The following is a 19472-nucleotide window of genomic DNA, read 5'->3' as shown; positions in this document are numbered from 1 at the left end:
CCAGGCTCTTCTGTCCATGGGATTCTCCAGGCAAGAATACTGGAGCAGGGTGCCATTTCCTCCTCCAAGGGATATTCCCAACCCAGGAATGGAACCTCCACCTCTTGTGTCTCCTGCATTGGCAGGTGGATTCTTTACCACTAGCACCACCTGGGAAGCTCATACAAACCCACAAATTTAAGCAGATGAACACAACAAAATTGGTTTTCTCATTCATGTAACTGGTTGGTTTGTGTTTTCTATTTCCTTTCTCTAAATGCAAACTATAATACTAAATATACATGTTTTTTGTCAGGAAATCTGTTTAATGATCTTCCATATCAGGTAATCAGATGCTTTACTAGATATTTCTAGGGATATAAAACCAAGTATGATACATTGTCTGCCTCCAAAATCATGTCATGGACTTCTCCCATTTGAATGTCACATTTAAGGACAGAAGGCATTCTGTTTGAATCTCATCCCACAGCTGAGCCAGTGGCTGTAAGAACCTATGTCCTCACCTGTGAAATGGAAACAATGACATACCTGTCTGGCAAATATAGTATGGGATTAAAATTATGTAGTGATCATAAAGCCTTTGTGAAAAAGCAAATCAAGCGGATTGAGTGTCCCTCTTCCACAACCTGTAGAAACTAGTTTATACAAATGTTTCTGAGCACAAAGTGAAAATACAAGGAAAGCTCCATTAATATAATCATGACAATATATAAAATACCTAACTTCTAGAACTTTAGAGATAAAGGCCATCAGTAATTTTCTCATTATTCTTACCTAATTCCTTACATTTTTTGTTTTAATTAATATTTTATTTAAAGGTATATTACATGGCTTATCAATTTAGAATACTTTAGAGAATTAAAAATTCAATTAAGCACATAATACAAAAGTGTTAACAGTAAATTTAAAATACTAGTTTAAGCTCTAAATTTTCTATCTCTGTCACCATATGGGAAAACATCAACTGTGCTCACAATATATTTTTAAAATTGAAGTACGTATAGTTGTTTAATGTATTAATTTCTTCTATGCAGCAAAGTGATTCAGTTAGACATTTTTGGTTTTCACAGGATATTTAATATAGTTCCCTATGCTATATAATAGGGTCTTATTGTTATCCATTTTATATATAATAGTTTGCATCTACTAATCCCAAACTCCCACTCCATCCATCTCCCACCCCCTCCACCGTGGCAACCACAAGTGTGATGTCTGTGTCTATGAGTCTGTTTCTGTTTCATAGATAAGTTCATTAATGTCATATTTTAGATTCCACATATAAGTGATATCATATGGGATTTGTCTTTATCTTTCTCTTTCTGACTTACTTCACTTTTAATAATCTCTAGGTTCATCCACATTTCTACAAATGGCATTACTTCATTATTTTTATAGTTGAGTACTATTTCACTGTATATACGTACTACATCTTCTTTAGTCACTCCTCTGTTGATGGTGATCTAGGTTGCTTTCATAGCTTGGTTATTGTAAACAGTGCTGCAGTGAACACTGAGGTGCATGTATCTTTCTGAATTACAGTTTTGTCTGAGTATATGCCCAGGATTGGGATTGCTGGATCATATGGTAGCTCTATTTTTATTTTTTTAAGGCACCTCTATACTATTCTCCATAGTGGTTGTACCAATTTACAGTCCCACCAACAGTGTAGGAGGGCTTGCTTTTGCTATACCCTCTCCAGCATTTATCATTTGTATACTTTTTTTTTCATTTTTAATTGGTGGATAATTACTTAACAATGCTGTGTTGGTTTTGCCATATAACGTGAATGAACCATAAGTATGTGTGTGTGTGTGTGTGTGTGTGTGTGTGTGTGTGTGTGTGTGTGTATGTATCCCCTCCCTCTTGAACCTTCCTCCTACCCCCTCATCCTACTCCCTCGGGGTTGTCACAGAACGCCAGGCTGGGCTCCCTGTGTTGTTCAGCAGCTTCCCACTAGCTTTCTGTTTGGCAGATAGTGGTATATGTATGTCAAAGTTCACTCTTGGTTTGTCCACCTGCTGCGTCCACAGAGCATCCTCTTCATCTGTGTCTCTGTTCCTGCCATGCAGATAGATTCATCAGTATCATTTTTTTTAGATTCCGTATATATGCACTGACGTGATGTTTTTTTTTCCCTGACTTACTTCACTCTATATAATCAGGTTAATGCACCTCATTTCAACAGACTCAAATTTGTTCCATTTTATGGTTGACTAATATTCCATCGTCTGTATGTACCTCAACATCTTTACCCATTCATCTGTCAATGGACATCTATTCATTCATGTTTTGATGATGGCCATTCTGACTAGTGTGAGGTGGCTTCTCATTATAGTTTTGATTTGCATTTTTATAATAATTGGCAATGCTGAACATCTTTTTCATGCATCTTCTTTGGAGAAATGTCTGTTTAGTTTTTCTGCCCATTTTTCAACTGGGTGTTTGTTGTTGTTGAGCTGTATGAGCTGTTCGAAGATTAAGCCCTTGTCAGGCACATTGTTTGCAAATATTCCATAGGTAGTCTTTTCATTCTGTTTATACTTTCATTTGCTGTGCAAAAGCTTTTAAGTTTAATTGCACCCTATTTGCTATTTTTGCTTTTATTTATATTGCCTTGGGAGACTGCTCTAAGAAAACACTGGTATGATTTATGTCAGAAAATGTTTTCCTGTGTTCTCTTCCGGGAGTTTTTGGTGTCATATCTTATGTTTAAGTCTATAAGTCATTTTGAGTTTATTTATTTATTTCTTGTATGGTGTGAGAGTGCGTTCTAATTTCATTGATTTACAACGTTCCCATCGTCCCTTGGTGAAGAGACTGTCTCCTGTTGTATATTCTTGCCTCCTTTGTTGAAGATTAGTTGACTGTAGGAGTGTGGGCTTATTTCTGAGCTCTCGATTCTGTTCCATCAATCCATGTGACAGTTTTTGGGCCAGTACCACACTGTTTTGATCACTGTGCCTGCGTGCTAAGTCACTTCAGTCGTGTCTGACTTTTTGCGACCCTATGGACTATAGCCTGCCAGGCTTCTCAGTCCATGAGATTCTCCTGGCAAGAATACTGGAGTGGGTTGCCACGCCCTCCTCCAGGGGATCTCTGCCACCCAGGAATCGAACCCATGTCTCTTGAATCTCCTATATTGGTAGGCAATTTCTTTACCATTAGTACCACATGGGAAGCCCTTTGATTACTGTAGCTTTGTAATATAATCTGACATCTGGGAGGGTTATGTCTTCTGCTTTATTCTTTTTCCTCAGGATTGCTTTAGCAATTCTGGGTCTTTCATGCTTCCATATAAACTTTAGGATGATTTGTTCTAGTTCTGTGGAAAATGCCATGGGTAATTTGATAGGGATCACATTAAATCTATAGATTGCTTTAGGTAGTATGGCCATATAAACAACATTGATTGTTCCAATCCAAGAACATGGGATATCTTTCCATTTCTTTGTAATTCCCTAACTGCCTAATCTCTTTCCTCTACCCAATTAGGAAATCAATTAGGACCTTAGAAATGGTAGTTTACTGTCCTAATTTCAATCAGCCCACAGCTAACATGAGGAAAGGGGATTTGAGTTACCTTTCTCCAGGAGAATAGAGCATTTTATTTGGTCTATGGTGCAAGTTTTCCCTCAGTACCCACAGCAGGGCTGATGGTAAAAGGAACCCAGAGCATGAGCTACACAAAGTAAAGGACTTGTCCAAACCTGATTCTCAAACTTGAGCATGCCCCTAAGTCCCCTGCAGCGCTTGCTAAAACACAGGTTTCTGGGCCTCACTTCAAAAATTATTACTTAATGGATCTATGAGTGGAGAAGTGCTGACATTTATATTTATAATAATTCCCATGTGATGCTGCTGCTGCTGGTCCAGGGACCACATTTTGAGAATCATAGAACTGAAAGCATTGATACTCAGCCCTAGCTATTCATCTGTGTCAACCTGCTGATAGACAGCTAGATTTGTTAGTATCCCATTGAGTACAGGCTTCCGGAGAGGGCAATCTATTTGTTAATCTTTTTTATTAGTACCTGGGCCTTGAATCAGGAATCTGGCCAAGAATTCTCTTGTAACACACTTCCTCCCTGTGACTTTTCAGTGTGTCAACAAAGACTCTCTGAGTTCGTAATTACCCTTGCTCTCTGGGACCCAGGAGGCTATCTGGTCAAAGCATTGAGAGATGCAAGATAAGCCACATCCAGTTGCCTTTCCTTTCTGCACTTGGCTCTGCCACTTAACACCTATATGACTGGACAAACCAGCTTTCATCTCTTAAAATATAAGTAACACCTTACATGTTTATGTGAACAAATAGAAGTATGGAGTGAAAAGTGGGGGCACAATAAATGTTCTATATTGCTTTATATTCCCTGAATTGTTGCTTTCCCCTTTTTCTTCCCTTCCTTTATTCCTGTCTTTCTTCCTTTACTCCCTGCCACACTTTCAGTGTTAAAAAAAAACAAACAAGAGGGAGTTTCCCCCCTTTTCCTACCTCTTCCAGATGGTTCTACAAGGCCTTCTTTTTGCCCACATCTTGTTTTCCTTCTCTGGAGTCTGACCACACTTAAAGACCCCAGACTTCACATGTCCCAGCATACACTAGTAAGATGACCCTGTGAAGCAACATAGAACATGTTCTGAAACATAGTTTCATGAACTCTGTTTTACGTACATTCTCAGTATTACCTGCACTGTCTCCAATTCTTTCCTTGTAATGCAGCGCTGTCATAATTATGGTATAAGTTACACAAAAGCACAAAAACACAATTTAGAAACATCCCAAAGGACTGAATGTTTTAAAAATGCAAATGTCACTGAGGAAACCAGAAGGGAAAGAGACACGTGTACCCCAATGTTCATTGCAGCACTGTGTATAATAGCCAGGACATGGAAGCAACCTAGATGTCCATCAGCAGATGAATGGATGAGAAGGCTGTGGTACATATACACAATGGAGTATTACTCAGCCATTAAAAAGAATACATTTGAATCAGTTCTAATGAGGTGGATGAAACTGGAGCCTATTATACAGAGTGAAGTAAGCCAGAAAGAAAAACACCAATACAGTATACTAACGCATATATATGGAATTTAGAAAGATGGTAACAATAACCCTGTGTACGAGACAGCAAAAGAGACACTGATGTATAGAACAGTCTTATGGACTCTGTGAGAGAGGGAGAGGGTGGGAAGATTTGGGAGAATGGCATTGAAACATGTAAAATATCATGTATGAAACGAGTTGCCAGTCCAGGTTCGAAGTACGATACTGGATGCTTGGGGCTGGTGCACTGGGACAACCCAGAGGGATGGAATGCGGAGGGAGGAGGGAGGAGGGTTCAGGATGGGGAACACATGTATACCTGTGGCGGATTCATTTTGATATTTGGCACAACTAATACAGTTATGTAAAGTTTAAAAATAAAATAAAATTAAAAAAAAAAACTAAAGAAAAAAAAAGAAGAACTACAAAAAAAAATGCAAATGTCTGGCTACTAGTGTGATGAGGTCATGTATTAAAATATGAAAAATAGGGACCCATTTAATAACTCTGGCATCAGGGATAAGACAGCCTATCTTCTAAGTTCTCTATTCTGTATCAAGTCTTCTCAGTTGTAGACCTTGCATCTAAGCAGATGTGCCTCGCCACACTGCTCTGAGACTGGGAACTAATGGACCTGATTCTCTTTGGGGTCTCAATAATTCTGGTATTTCAAATGAATGAATTACTGCCTTCCAAGGAGAGTTGTCATGTTGTTCTTGAACTTTAGAGGGCAGTAGAGGAACTGTATGAAAAATCCCTAGCTGACCAGGAAAAACATTTTGCTTTCCCACGTTACTTCTACAAAGCTTTATCTTTATAAGGAAAATAAAGGATTATATTATAAAATGTGCTTGTAGTTTATTTTTTTAAAGAAGAGACTGCATTTTTGTATATTTCATATATGAGACATGTATTTTCTCTGAAAAAATTATACTGATTATTGTGAAAAAATTCAAAACATTTTAAAAAGGAATTATCGACTATAACAAAATGATATAGATTTTATTTTTAAAATGTTTTATTCTGTGCATGTTTTACAATATAAGTTTAGTAGGAAAATATAGTTTTGGAAACTGGTGGCTGTGTGTAAAGAGTTAATATTGAACAATGTATACAAAAATATGAATTTCAAAGGTAATAAGAAAACTGTTTTGCTTTAAGAATTTAAAAACGTTAAACACCTTAAACAGGACTTACTTTTTTTGGTTGGAAAGTTAGAGTTCACTTAACTAAATCAAATTTTGTCCATACATTGAGACTCACAATATCTGAATTCAGCCATCATATAGTTGAAAGCAAAATTATTTAAAAAGCATTTTCCAAGGTCTTATTAAGCCAGAGATGATGCTCAGCCTGGATTTCCTTTTGCTTTCTGGGTGACCCCAGGTCCACAGGCACACAGCCACCACTGTGATTCCAGTTCCCATAAAGAGGGACACCGTTAGGTGTGAAGAGCCACGTTCACAACCTACACAGTTCCAGGTATGAATCACTGCAAGTCTCCAATGCAGGAGAACAAGAAGGCACTGCGTAGGATGAGTGGTTAAGGCAGAGCCTACCGAGCTTTCTCTTGATCTGTGATGTTTCCTTTGCAGACTGGGTCTTTCTTGCCCTCTCTGCACTAGTGACAGAGGGTGTTGCTCAGAGCTAGTGTGCTTGCAGTGGACGCCCAGAGCTTACACTTTGCAATAGACTTGTTCCTTGTTTGCCCAGATTATTTCCTGTTGATACACAAGAGTATAAGCTCAGGACTTGCTCACACACTTGGCCTTTCTGATGTTTATTGTCCTTCCTGATGCTGGTGCTGCTGCTAAGTCACGTCAGTCGGGTCCAAGTCTGTGTGACCCCATAGACAGAAACCCACCAGGCTCCACCGTCCCTGGGATTCTCCGGGCAAGAACCCTGGAGTGGGTTGCCATTTCCTTCTCCAATGTGTGAAAGTGAAAAGTGAAAGGGAAGTCGTTCAGTCGTGTCCTACTCTTAGCGACCCCATGGACTGCAGCATACCAGGTTCTGCCGTATTGTCCTTCCTAGTACATTTTAATGGTTTTAGTAACTGTCTGATAATCCTTGTCTTCTGGCTTACTTGTCCCTTTTGGCTGTTCATCTTGGAATCTATCCTCTCCACCTCTTTAGAACATGGGTTTAAGAAATCAGGCATGTGATTATGTAGCCCTGTACTTTCTCCAGTAAACTAACTGGAAGCTCATCAATCTGCCCTATTCATAACTCTCACAGGGGATCCTCTGGAGCAGATTTTCTGGGTTTGTTACCATCAGTACCATCTGTAAATATAGCAGGATCTTTCCAGATCTGCTGATGCTACCCAAGCCTCTCCGCCCATGCAGATATCAGGAGGTTTCCTAAAGTTTTATGTCTCTCGTTTGTCAGTATGGCCACATCCTCAGTGACCCTGAGCCACCTAGCTTTCAGAATATGACCCGACCAGTGTAGCATGCCCATTTGACACAACAAAGTGGAAGAGGTCCTCAGAAACGTCAAAAATGCATCACGGTGGTCTTCTAATTTTCAAAAAATGCCATGCTCCTTTTATTCAAAAATCATAGTCATTATAACACAGAAGGATTCCAGGAGTCCCAAAATTTCAATTCCAAAATTTTCTTTAAAAAAAAAATTCTATTGAAATATAGCTGATTTATAATGTGTAAGTTTTAGGTGTACAGCTGCCGTGATAAGTCGCTTCAGTCGTGTCCGACTCTGTGCGACCCTGTGGACTGTAGCCCGCCAGGCTGCTCTGTCCATGGAATTCTCCGGGCAAGAATACTGGAGTGGGTTGCCAGTCTCTTCTTCAGGGGGATCTTCCTGACCCAGGGATCAAACCAGCATGTCTTATGTCTAACCTGCGTTGGCAGGCGGGTTCTTTACCACTAGCGCCACCTGCTGTACACCTGGAAGCGTACAGCAAAGTGATTCAATTATTTATGTGTAATCTTTTTCATTATAGGTTATTAGATTCTTTTTTAGATTCCTTAGATTCTTTTTCATTATCAGTTATTACAAGTACTGAATACAGTTCTCTGTGCTTACAGTAGTCCTTGTTGGTTATCTATTTTATATATGGTAGTGTGTATATTTTAATATCGAGAAGGAAATGGCAACCCACTCCAGTATTCTTGCCTGAGAAATCCCATGGACAGAGGAGGCTACAGTCAGTCCCTGGGATCACAAAGAGTCGGACACGAATTAGCGACTATACAACAACAACATATTTTAATCTCAGAATAATTTATCCCCCCTCTCCCTTTCCCCTTTGGTAACCATACATTTATTTTCTATGTCTATGAGCCTATTTCTGCTTTGTAAATAAGTTCTTGTGTGTCATTTTTTAGATCCACATATAAGTGACATCATATGATATTTGTCTTTCTCTGACTTCATTTAGAATGATAATTTCGGTCCATCCATGTTGCTGTAAATGGCAGTTTCTCAATCCTTTCATGTCTTGGCTAATAGTACTGCATGAACATAAGGGTATGTGCTTCTTTTTGAATTATAGTTTTCAACTTTTCCACATAGGCCCAAGAGTGGAATCACTGGATCATATGATAACTCAATTTTTAGTTGTTTTTAAGGAACCTCCATACTATTCTCCATAGTGGAGGCACCAATTTTTTAATCCATTCCCTCTGACAGTGCAGGAGGGTTCCTTTTCTCCATACCCTCTCCAACATTTATTATTTGTAAACATTTTGATGGTCATTCTAACCAGGGACTTCCCTGGTGGTCCAGTAGCTGAGACCCCTGTGCTTCCAAGGCAGGGAGCCCAGGTTTGATCCCTAGTTGGGGAACTAAGAGCCCACATGCCACAACTAAGACCCAGCACAGCAAATAGATATTTGGGGGCTTCCCAGGTGGCTCAGATGGTAAAGCGGCTGCCTGCAATGCAGGAGACCCGGGTTTGATCCCTGGGTCAGGAAGATCCACTGAAGAAGGAAATGGCAACCCATTCCAGTATTCTTGCCTGGAAAATCCCATAGACTGAGGAGACTGGTAGGCTACAGTCCATGGGGTCGCAAAGAATTGGACACAACTGAGTGATTTCTCTTTCACTTTACTATGAAAAAGCTCAAGAGTACTGGAGTGGGTTGCCATTGTTTAATTAGGCTACATTTAAAATTTTAAGTTTTAAATTTAAGTTTAATTAGGCCACATTTAAAAATTTTTGTTTTTATTTCTGTTGTTTTGGGAGATGTGTCTGAAAAAATATTGCTGTAATTTATGTAAAAGAAAGTTCTACCTATGTTTTCCTTTAGTTTTGTAGTACCTGGTCTTGCATTCGTTAATCTAGTTTGAATTTATTTTTGTATGTGGTGTTAGAGAATGTTCTAGTTTTATTCTTTTATATGTAGCTGTCCAGTTTTCCCAGCACCACTTCTTGAAGAGACTATCCTTTTTCCATTGTGTATTGTCACCTCCTTTGTCATAGATTGACTATATGTGTGTGGGTTTATTTCTGGGCTATCTATTCATATTGATCTATATGTCTTTGTGCCAGTACCGTATTGGCAGAAAACCAGTTCCAAAATTTTCATTGTATATTCTGATATCTTCCTCAGGCATGTCTCCTATGAGTTCTATGTGGTCCTCCATTTGAGCACGGGCTCATGAAGATAAACATCTTGTGTTGCTTCTTTTCACATATCATTTTGGGGAATAAGATGGTCATGGTTTTGCAACCCATTCATTCTAGTGCAGTAACTCGCAAGTGGTTCCACCATTACTAGGGAAGGGGTACCAGTTCTCAGGGGAAGCTGCACATATTAAGGCAGAGTGTCTATAGACATATAAGCTCCCACAGAAAATCTAAAGAGAGAGAAAGGCAGAGAAAGTTGTCAGGTTGAACAGATATTTCTTTCAGGCACCTGTCACATTTCCTCAGCCTTTTTAATCAAACCAAAATGTATACTATGTGCCCAATAGAGCAGCAATTCTGTTGTGGAATCATCTTTAAGCAACAAAAATAATTTCAAGCCCGATGAAAAGTTACTGTATCAGTTTTCTTTTATTTTCTGTTTAGATCTTTGCCATGCTATGTGTCAGAAAAGATTTCTGACTATGAAAAGTCTCAGGGTCAAGGAAAGGGGGGTTGTTTCCTTAACATGTAGGGTGGTAAATACAATAATAGACACTGACATGTTCTTTCAGGATTAGATAAATCTGTTCCACTTCTACTGGCCAATGCTCTGGATGGTTCCACATTATGACTTGAGGGTGGGTTGGCAGCATACATTTTGGGAAGACCCAGCCAACTCTCAAGTATTTTGATTTTCCTGATGTAATATAGGAGCTCCATTTGGAAATATTACATGGGGTATTTTCTGTAAGTGGGAGGGAGTTTTGAGGACATTGCAGAAATGTGTTGTACCTTTATTATTAAAACATGCTGAGTATTATTTGATCTATTTCACTGTCTCTTATACTTTTTATTTAAACTCTTACTTTCTCCCAGTTTTTATTCTGAAGTAATTTCAAGATCTTTTAGTGATATGGGTTATCACTATGATAATTATCATTGAACTGGCAGTGAACATGTTAGTTAATGGATGGTATCTGTTGATAAAATGCCAGATAATTATTTATAATAGTTCATTTTGGGGAAGAACAAGTCCATAAGAATTAGGTTAATGATCGATCTGTCATCTGACCCAGATTAAGGAACTGTCTGGGTCACCGTTGAGAAACGAAGTTCCCTGAAGTGTCAGATATATCTATTGCATATTATTAACACTGTCAATATGACCCTGGAATTCAGCGTTTACTGTACATTATTTAGCTGGCTGAATCCTAAGGATTTGGGGATTTCAGTAACCTGAATAAATGGACAAAGTACGGCAGCAACAGAAAGAGGCAGGAGAGTGAGCCTGGCTTCAAGTAGCAGTACATGCAGAGGGGGTGCTTAGAATATAAAACATCATGGAGAACTTGAGTGTTACAGGGATAAGATGCTAATGTCGAGCAGCTGTATGGGACCAGGTGATCAATTCATTCATGGTGGAATTGTAGCTGATAGCCAAAGAAACAGGAAGATGTTCAACTCCACCCTTACCCATCCTTGCCTACCAAAAGAGTACCAGTTGTTTGCAGGTACTGGACAGGTTGAGAAGACAAAGTCAGCAATTTGGGCTTCAGAATGAGCTCAAATTCTTTCTTCTGAGAGTTTGACAGTAAAAAGAAATCAGAGTAAGAAGGTAAGGATTGTTATTTGTACATTGTAATCTACTATTTGAGGAGAGTGCCATTATGTGCCATGTAGTTTAACATTTATTACAATCCTATAAGATTTGTTTTCATGCCTGACTTCCAGATTGAAAGACAGAGGAACAAAGAAGGTAAGCAAATTGTTCAATATCACATAACTTGTACGTTCTAAAGTCCAGTTTTTATCATAAATGGGTGTTGAATTTTGTGAAGATTTTCCTGAATCTACTGAGATGATCAAATGGTTTTCATTCCTCAAATTGGTAATGTGGTGTATAACACTGATTGTAGATACTGAAAAGTACTTACTTTCCTGGGATAAATCTCACTTAGTCATGGTGTATGATCCTTTTAATGTATTGTATTTGGTTTGCTAATATTTTGTTGAAGATTTTTGCATTTATGTTCATCAGTGATGTTGCCTTGTAATTTTTATGATTTTAGTATCGGGGTGATGGTGGTCTCATAGAGTAAATTTGGGAGTGTTCCTTCCTCTGAAGTTTTTTTTGGAATAGTTTCAGAAGGATAAGCGTTAACTCTTCTAAATATTTGATAGAGTTCACCTGTGAATCTGGTCTTTGACTTTTGTTTCTTGGGAATTTTTAAATCACAGTTTCAATTTCAGTAATTGGGATTGGCCTGTTCACATATTCTATTTCTTTCTGGTTCAGTTTTGAGAGATTATCACTTTCTAAGAATTTGTCCATTTCTTCCAGGCTGTCCGTTTTATTGCATATAGTTGCTTGTAATAGTCTCATGATTCTTTGTATTTCTGTGGTGTCAGTTGTAACCTTTTTTTCCAGTTCTAATTTTATTAATTCGAGCTCTCTTTATCTTTTCAAAAAACGAGTTTTCAGTTTCATTGATCTTTTCTATTGTTCTCTTCATATCTCTTTCGTTTATTTCTGCTCTGAGCTTTGTGATTTTTTTTTTCCTTCTGCTAACTTTGGGTTTTGCTTGCTCTTCTTTCTCTAGTTGCTTTAGGTGTAAGATTAGGTTGTTTATTTGGAATTTTTCTTATTTACTGAGGTAAGATTATATTGCTCTATTCCCTCTTAGAGCTGTTTTTTGCTGCATCCCATAGATTTTTTTGTGATTTTGTCTTTGGTCCATTGGATGTTTAGTAGCATATTGTGTGTTTAGCCTCTATGTGTTTTATTTTTTTAGTTTTTTCTCTTGTAGTTGGAAAAAGATGCTTGTTTATGACTTCAGTTTTCTTAAATTTACTAAGACTTGCTTTATGGCCCAGAATGTGATCTGTCCTGGTAATGTTTCATATACACTTTAAAAGAATGTGTATTCTGTTGCTTTTCAATGGAATGTTCTATAAATGTCAATTAAGACCCCCAAGACACTGGACATTAACCTAGACTGCTGATGAAAATTAAGTAAACTGAGTTCTGATTCCCACTGACTTGTATACTGGGGTATTCAGTTAAGCAATCTTTTGTGCTTAGACCTAGAACTGATTGAGGCAAGGGAAGGGTTATGTGGTGAATCCTGTGAGTAGAAAGCAGCCATTAGCCCAGCTTTAATCTGGAAAAGGGAAGGTCATCCACCCATTGATTATGCCAAATTATTTCTTATTTTACCATTTTTGTGAGAAATGGAAAAACAGAATTAATGTATTGTATTTTAAATGTATTTATTAAAATTAAAAATAAATTCTCAACTAGTCAAAAGATCATGGAAATAGAAGACTTAAACACTGCAAATAAGAGAATATACATTCTTCAAGAGCACATGGAACATTCTCCAGGATAAACCATATGTTAGCACATAAACCACAATAAATTTAAAAGGATTGAGATCATACAAAGCATAGTCTTAGATTACAATGGAATGAAATTAGAAATATATAACAAAAAGACACTTAGAAATCTATAATTATGGGAAATTAGGCACAAAACAAATAATAAATGGGTCAAAAAATTGCAAGCAAAATTAGAAAGTACTTTGAGATAAAATGAATACTAAAACTTACTGGATGCAGCTAAAGCAGTGCTTAGAGGGAAAATTATAAGTGTCAATATTATAAAAAAGAAGAAGAATCTCAATGACATGACTTGCCAACTTTAAAAAAAAAATTAAATATGTATATATATAAGGCTGTGGTCCATGGGGTCACTAAGAGTTGGACACGACTGAGCGACTTCACTTTCACTTTTCACTTTCATGCATTGGAGAAGGAAATGGCAACCCACTCCAGTGTTCTTGCCTGGAGAATCCCAGGGATGGGGGAGCCTGGTGGGCTGCTGTCTATGGGGTCGCACAGAGTCGGACACGACCGAAGCAACTTAGCAGCAGCAGCAGCATGTATAAAGAGCAAGTTAAACCCTCCAAAGCAGAAGATAGTAAATAAGAAATTTAGAAATAAGTCAAATAGGAAAACAAAATCAATGAAATGTTTTGCAAAAGAAAAAAAATTATATTGATCAAGAAAAAAAGGCTGAAATTCATAGTCAGGAGTGAGAGAGGAGACATCACTAGAGTTTATAGAAATAAGGGGAACACTGTGAACATCTGCATTCTACAAAATTAAATATCAGATTAGATGACATAACAAATTTTTAGAAAAATGAACCACCCATATTGACTCAAAATGAAATAGAAAATCTAAATAGATCTGTAACATGAAATGATATTGAATAAGTAATTTTAAAATAATTTATTACAGCTCCAGGTCAAATGGCTTCTTTGGTGAGTTCTGCCAAATATTTAAAGAAGAATTAGAAGGTGAGGAAAGAAACTCCAACTCATTTTTAGGAGGCCAGTATTATTACCTGATACCAAAATCTGATGAAGACATTGCAAAAGACCAATATCTCTTATATATTGAGAAAAAATGCCAGAAATATATTAGCAAACTGAAGACAGCAACATATAAAAAGAATTATACACTATGAACAAATGAGATTTGTCCCAGGAATGTAAGGTTATTTTAACATACAAAAATTAACATAATTTTAAAAATCTATAGAATAAAGAATAAAAGCCATATGATCCTCTCAATAAATACAGAAAAAGCATTTGGCAAAACACAACACCTTTTCATGATAAAAAAAATCGCATTTGTTTATAATGCATAATCTATGGACAAAGCTAAGAATAGATTATATAAGACAAAAAAACCTATAGCTAACATCATACTTACAGATGAAAGACAGAATGTTTTCCCTCTAGGATAAGGAAAATCAAGGATGTCTACTGTTGCCATTTTAATGTGACATTTTAAAGAAGTTTTAACCAGGGCAGTTAGGCAAGGGAAAAAATAGAAATACATCCAGACTGAATAGGAAAAAATAAAATTATCTCTTTTTGCAGATAATGTCATTTTATATATAGAAAATCCTGAGGAATCCATACATACACACACACACACAACTGTCAGAGCTAATAAACAAGTCCAGAAAGCTTGAAGTATACAATATCAATATACAACTATCAGTTGTATTTTTTCTCATCTTTTCTCATCTTCATTGAATTTTTTACAGTATTGCATTTATGGTTTTTTTGTTTTTTTTTTGTTTTTTTTGGTAGTGAGGCAATGGAGAAGGCAATGGCACCCCACTCCAGTACTCTTGCCTGGAAAATCCCATGGACAGAGGAGCCTGGTAGGCTTGCAGTCCTTGGTGTCGCTAAGAGTCGGGGACGACTGAACGACTTCATTTTCACTTTTCACTTTCATGCATTGGAGAAGGAAATGGCAACCCACTCCAGTGTTCTTGCCTGGAGAATCCTAGGGACAAAGGAGCCTAGTGGGCTGCTGTCTATGGGGTCGCACAGAGTCGGACACGACTGAAGTGACTTAGCAGCAGCAGTGAGGCAAGGTATGTGAGATCTTAGCTCCCTGATCAGGGATCAAACCCACACCCCCTGCATTGAAAAGCAAAGTCCCTATCAATTGTATTTTTATGTACTACCAATGTATAATCAGAAAATGAAATTAAGAGAATTCCATTTATGACAAAAATCAAAAAACATATATTACTTAAGAATAAGTTTAAGAAAAAAAATTAAAGCTTATACTCTGAAACTCCAAAATATTGTGAAAGACTAAATTGAAAGATATTCCATGTTCTTGGATCAGCAGATTTAATACTAAAATGATATCCTTATCAAAGTAATCTATGGGTTTACCACAATCCCTGCTTTGCTAGTGACTCAGATAGTAAAGATTCTGTCTGCAATGCAGGAGACACAGGTTCGATCCCTGGGTCAGGAAGATCCCCTGGAGATGGGGATGGCAACCCACTCTAGTATTCTTGCCTGGAGAATCCCATGGACAGAGGAAACTGATGGACTACAGTCCATGGGGTTGCAAAGAGTCGGACATGAATAAGTGACTAACACTGTCACTGTTTACTTTCTATCATAATCCCAGCTGGCATTTTTTTTTTTTTTTTTTTGGCAGAAATTGACAAGCTGGCCTTAAAATTCACGTGGAAATTAGAGACTAATAGAGCAATCTTATAAAAGGACAAAGTTAGAGAACTCATATTCCTCAATTTTAAAGCTTCCTAAAATGCTACAGTAATCAAAAAAGTATGTGATAAGAAAGGACACAACTAAAATAAGGATAAACATATAGGTAAAAAAGTACAGTAAATAGACCTTCAGATTTATGGTCAGTGATTTTTGACAAGTATCAAAACAAAGGATGCCAGAAAACTGGATATCAACCTGAAAAGAATAAAATTGGATCTCTTCTTCATAATGCACATAAAAATGAACTCAAGTGGATTATATTCCTAAATGAAATTCATAAGAAAATAGAGTATATCTTCACGACCTTGATTAGATGAGAGGTTCTTAGACATGACACCAAAAGCTCAAGTGACGAAAAAAGATAAATTAGTTCTGCATTAGAACTACAAGCTTTTCTGCTTCAAAGGGCAACATCAAAAAGTGAAAACATAATGCACAGAATGGGAGAAAATATTTGCACATTATTATATAAGATCAGGACAATTTGTATAGATAACAAAATAATCATAAACCAATAATGAAAACAGTCTAATTTGAAAAATGAGCAAAAGATCTGTATAGACATATCTCCAAGGACACATAAATGGCCAATAAACACATGAAAAAGATGCTAAACATGATTACCCATCAGGGGAATACAAACCAAAACGTAGTTGACAACGAACAACAAGTGGTGGGGATGTAGATGAGACCCCTTGTGCATTGTTTATGGGATTGTAGGTACAGTCACTATGGAAAACAGTGTGAGTGCAAAGGTTCCAAAAAATTAAAAACTAGAATTGCCTAATAATCCAGCAATTCATTTCTAGTTATTTACCTGAATAAAGCAAACACTAATTCAGAAATACATATGCACATTACTGTTTATTATAGCATTATTTACAGTAGCTATGGTAAGCAACCTAAGTGTCCACTGATAGATGAATGGTTAAAGATGTGGCATATATACATACATATACACACAATGGAATATTAGACATAAAAAATGAAAATGAAATATTGCCATTCGTGATACCATGGATGGACCTAGAGAGTATTATGCTAAGTGAAATTAGTCAGAGAAAGACAAATTTTACTGTATGATCTCACTTATATTTGGAATCTAAATTACAAAACTAAAGAGCCTCTTGATGAAAGTTAGAGAGGAGAGTGAAAAGGGGGCTTAAAACTCAACATTCAGAAAACAAAGATCATGACATCTGTCTCATCACTTCATGGCAAATAGGTGGGGAAACAATGGAAACAGTGACAGACTTTATTTTCTTGGGCTCCAAAATCACTGCAGATGGTGACTGCAGTCATGAAATTAAAAGACACTTGCTCCTTGGAAAAAAGCTATGATCAAACTAGACAGCATATTAAAAGGCAGAGACATCACTTTACTGACAAAGGTCTGTCTAGTCAAAGCTATGCTTTTTCCAGTGGTCATGTATGGATGTGAGAGTTGGACTATAAAGAAAGCTGAACACCAAAGAATGGATGTTTTTGAACTCTGTAGTGTTGGAAAAAACTCTTGAGAGTCCCCTGGACTGCAAAGAGATCAAACCAGTCAATCCTAAAGGAAATCAGTCCTGAATATTCATTGGAAGGACCGATGCTGAAGCTGAAACTCCAATACTTTGGCCACCTGATGCAAAGAACTGACTCCTTGGAAAAGAGCCTGATGCTGGGAAAGACTGAAGGCAGGAGGAAAAGGGGACAGAAGATGAGATGGTTGGATGGCATCACCGATTCAAAGGACATGAGTTTGAGCAAGCTCTGGAAGTTGGTGATGAACAGGGAAGCCTGGAGTTCTGCAGTTCATGGGGTCGCAAAAAGTAGGACACGACTGAGCAACTGAACTGAACTGACTGAAATTACAAAACAAACAAAGTAAAGAAAAACAGGCTCGTAGATACAGAGGACAAACAAGTGCCTGTCAGAGGAGAAGGCTGGGAGGCAAAATTGGTGAAGGAGGTTAAGAGGTACAACCTCCAGTTATAAAATAAACCACAGGGATATAATATACAAGATAAGCAATATGATGATGAATACTATAAAAACTTTGTACAGGCACAGATGGTTACTACATTTATCCAACTACTTAATGTGTGCCCATGTCAAATCACTACTTAGTACATTTGAAACTAACATACTATTGTATGTCACTTAATTTCAATTTAAAAAATAAATTGAGATACTACTCCACACTCAATACTATGGCTGTAATAAAAAAAGACAGATAATACAAAGTATTGACAAGGATATGGAAAAACAAACTCCATGCATTGCTAATGGGAATGTAAAATGGTACAGACTGCCTTCAAAAACAGTCTGGAAGTTCCTTAAAACATTAAAATAGCCTTGCAGTATATATTAGTTTTCTGCTGCTGCTGCTAAGTTGCTTCAGTTGTGTCCGACTCTGTGCGACCCCATAGACGGCAGCCTACCAGGCTCTGCCATCCCTGGGATTCTCCAGACAAGAACACTGGAGTGGGTTGCCATTTCCTTCTCCAATGCATGAAAGTGAAAAGTGAAAGTGAAGTTGCTCAGTCGTGTCCAACTCGTAGCGACCCCATGGACTGCAGCCTACCAGGCTCCTCCGTCCATGGGAGTTTCCAGGCAAGAGTTTTCTAGGGGTGCCATAATAAATGACTGCAAACTTGGTAGCCTAAAAAACAGAAATGTACCTTTATACATTTCTGGAGTTCAGAAGACTAAATAAAATCCATTGATAGGGATACACTTCCTCTGAAGTCTCTAGGTGAGACTTCTTTGCCTCCGCATTTTTGGTGACTCCAAGTGTTTCATAGTTTTTAGTTACATAACTACCATCTCTGTTTTCATCTTCACATGGCCTTTTCATCAACATTTTTTCCTGTCTCATAAGAACGCTTGTCATTGGATTTAGGGCCCATCCAGGTAAAAGATGAGCTCATCTCAAGATCCTTAACTTAATTACATCTGTGATAAATTCCCATTCATAGATTCCAAGAGTTAGCCATCAATATATCTTGGCAGGGGGACATTACATCATGTGACCCAGCGATTCCCCTCCTAGGTATATACTCCAGAGAAATGAGAACACATTTCCAGGCAAAACTTTGTATATGAGTGTTCACAATAGTATTATTTTTACTAGCCAAGAATTAGAAACAAACTAAATGTTCATCAATTCATTAATGAATAAATAAAATATGGCATACCCATGCAATGGAGTATTATTTGGCAGTAAGAAGGAATAAAGTACTGATACATGCTACAATGTGGTTGAATATTGGAAAATATTATTCGAAGTGAAATAAGACAGGCACAAAAAAATATATTGTATAATTCAATTTATAGGGAAGTCCAGGACATCCTATAGAAACAGAAAGTGGATTAGTGGACCTCCAGGGAGGGGGTGTGGGGTGAGAGGGAAAGGAATAGACTACTAATGGGTCCATGTTTAGGGGATGATGAAAATGCTCTAAAATTGATTGTGGTGATGGTTATACAACTCTGGGAATACTTTAAAGACCACAGAATTAGTCAGGTGAATTGTATGAGAATTAAATCTTACTAAATCTGTTAAACAATAAATTTTGAATATTTACTTAGTAGATGATGTTGTGTTTGCTAGAGAGTGAATTCCCAAGAGCAAGAATTTGGACTTATGTATTTCTACCAGTGAGACTATAGATCAGCAGTCCCCAACTTTTTTGGCACCAGAGACTGGTTTTATGGAAGATGATTTTTCTAC

The sequence above is a fragment of the Bubalus kerabau genome, chromosome 7 (genome assembly GCF_029407905.1).
Source record: "Bubalus kerabau isolate K-KA32 ecotype Philippines breed swamp buffalo chromosome 7, PCC_UOA_SB_1v2, whole genome shotgun sequence".
NCBI lineage: Eukaryota > Metazoa > Chordata > Mammalia > Artiodactyla > Bovidae > Bubalus > Bubalus kerabau.
Note: the sequence above shows the minus strand (reverse complement) of the source record.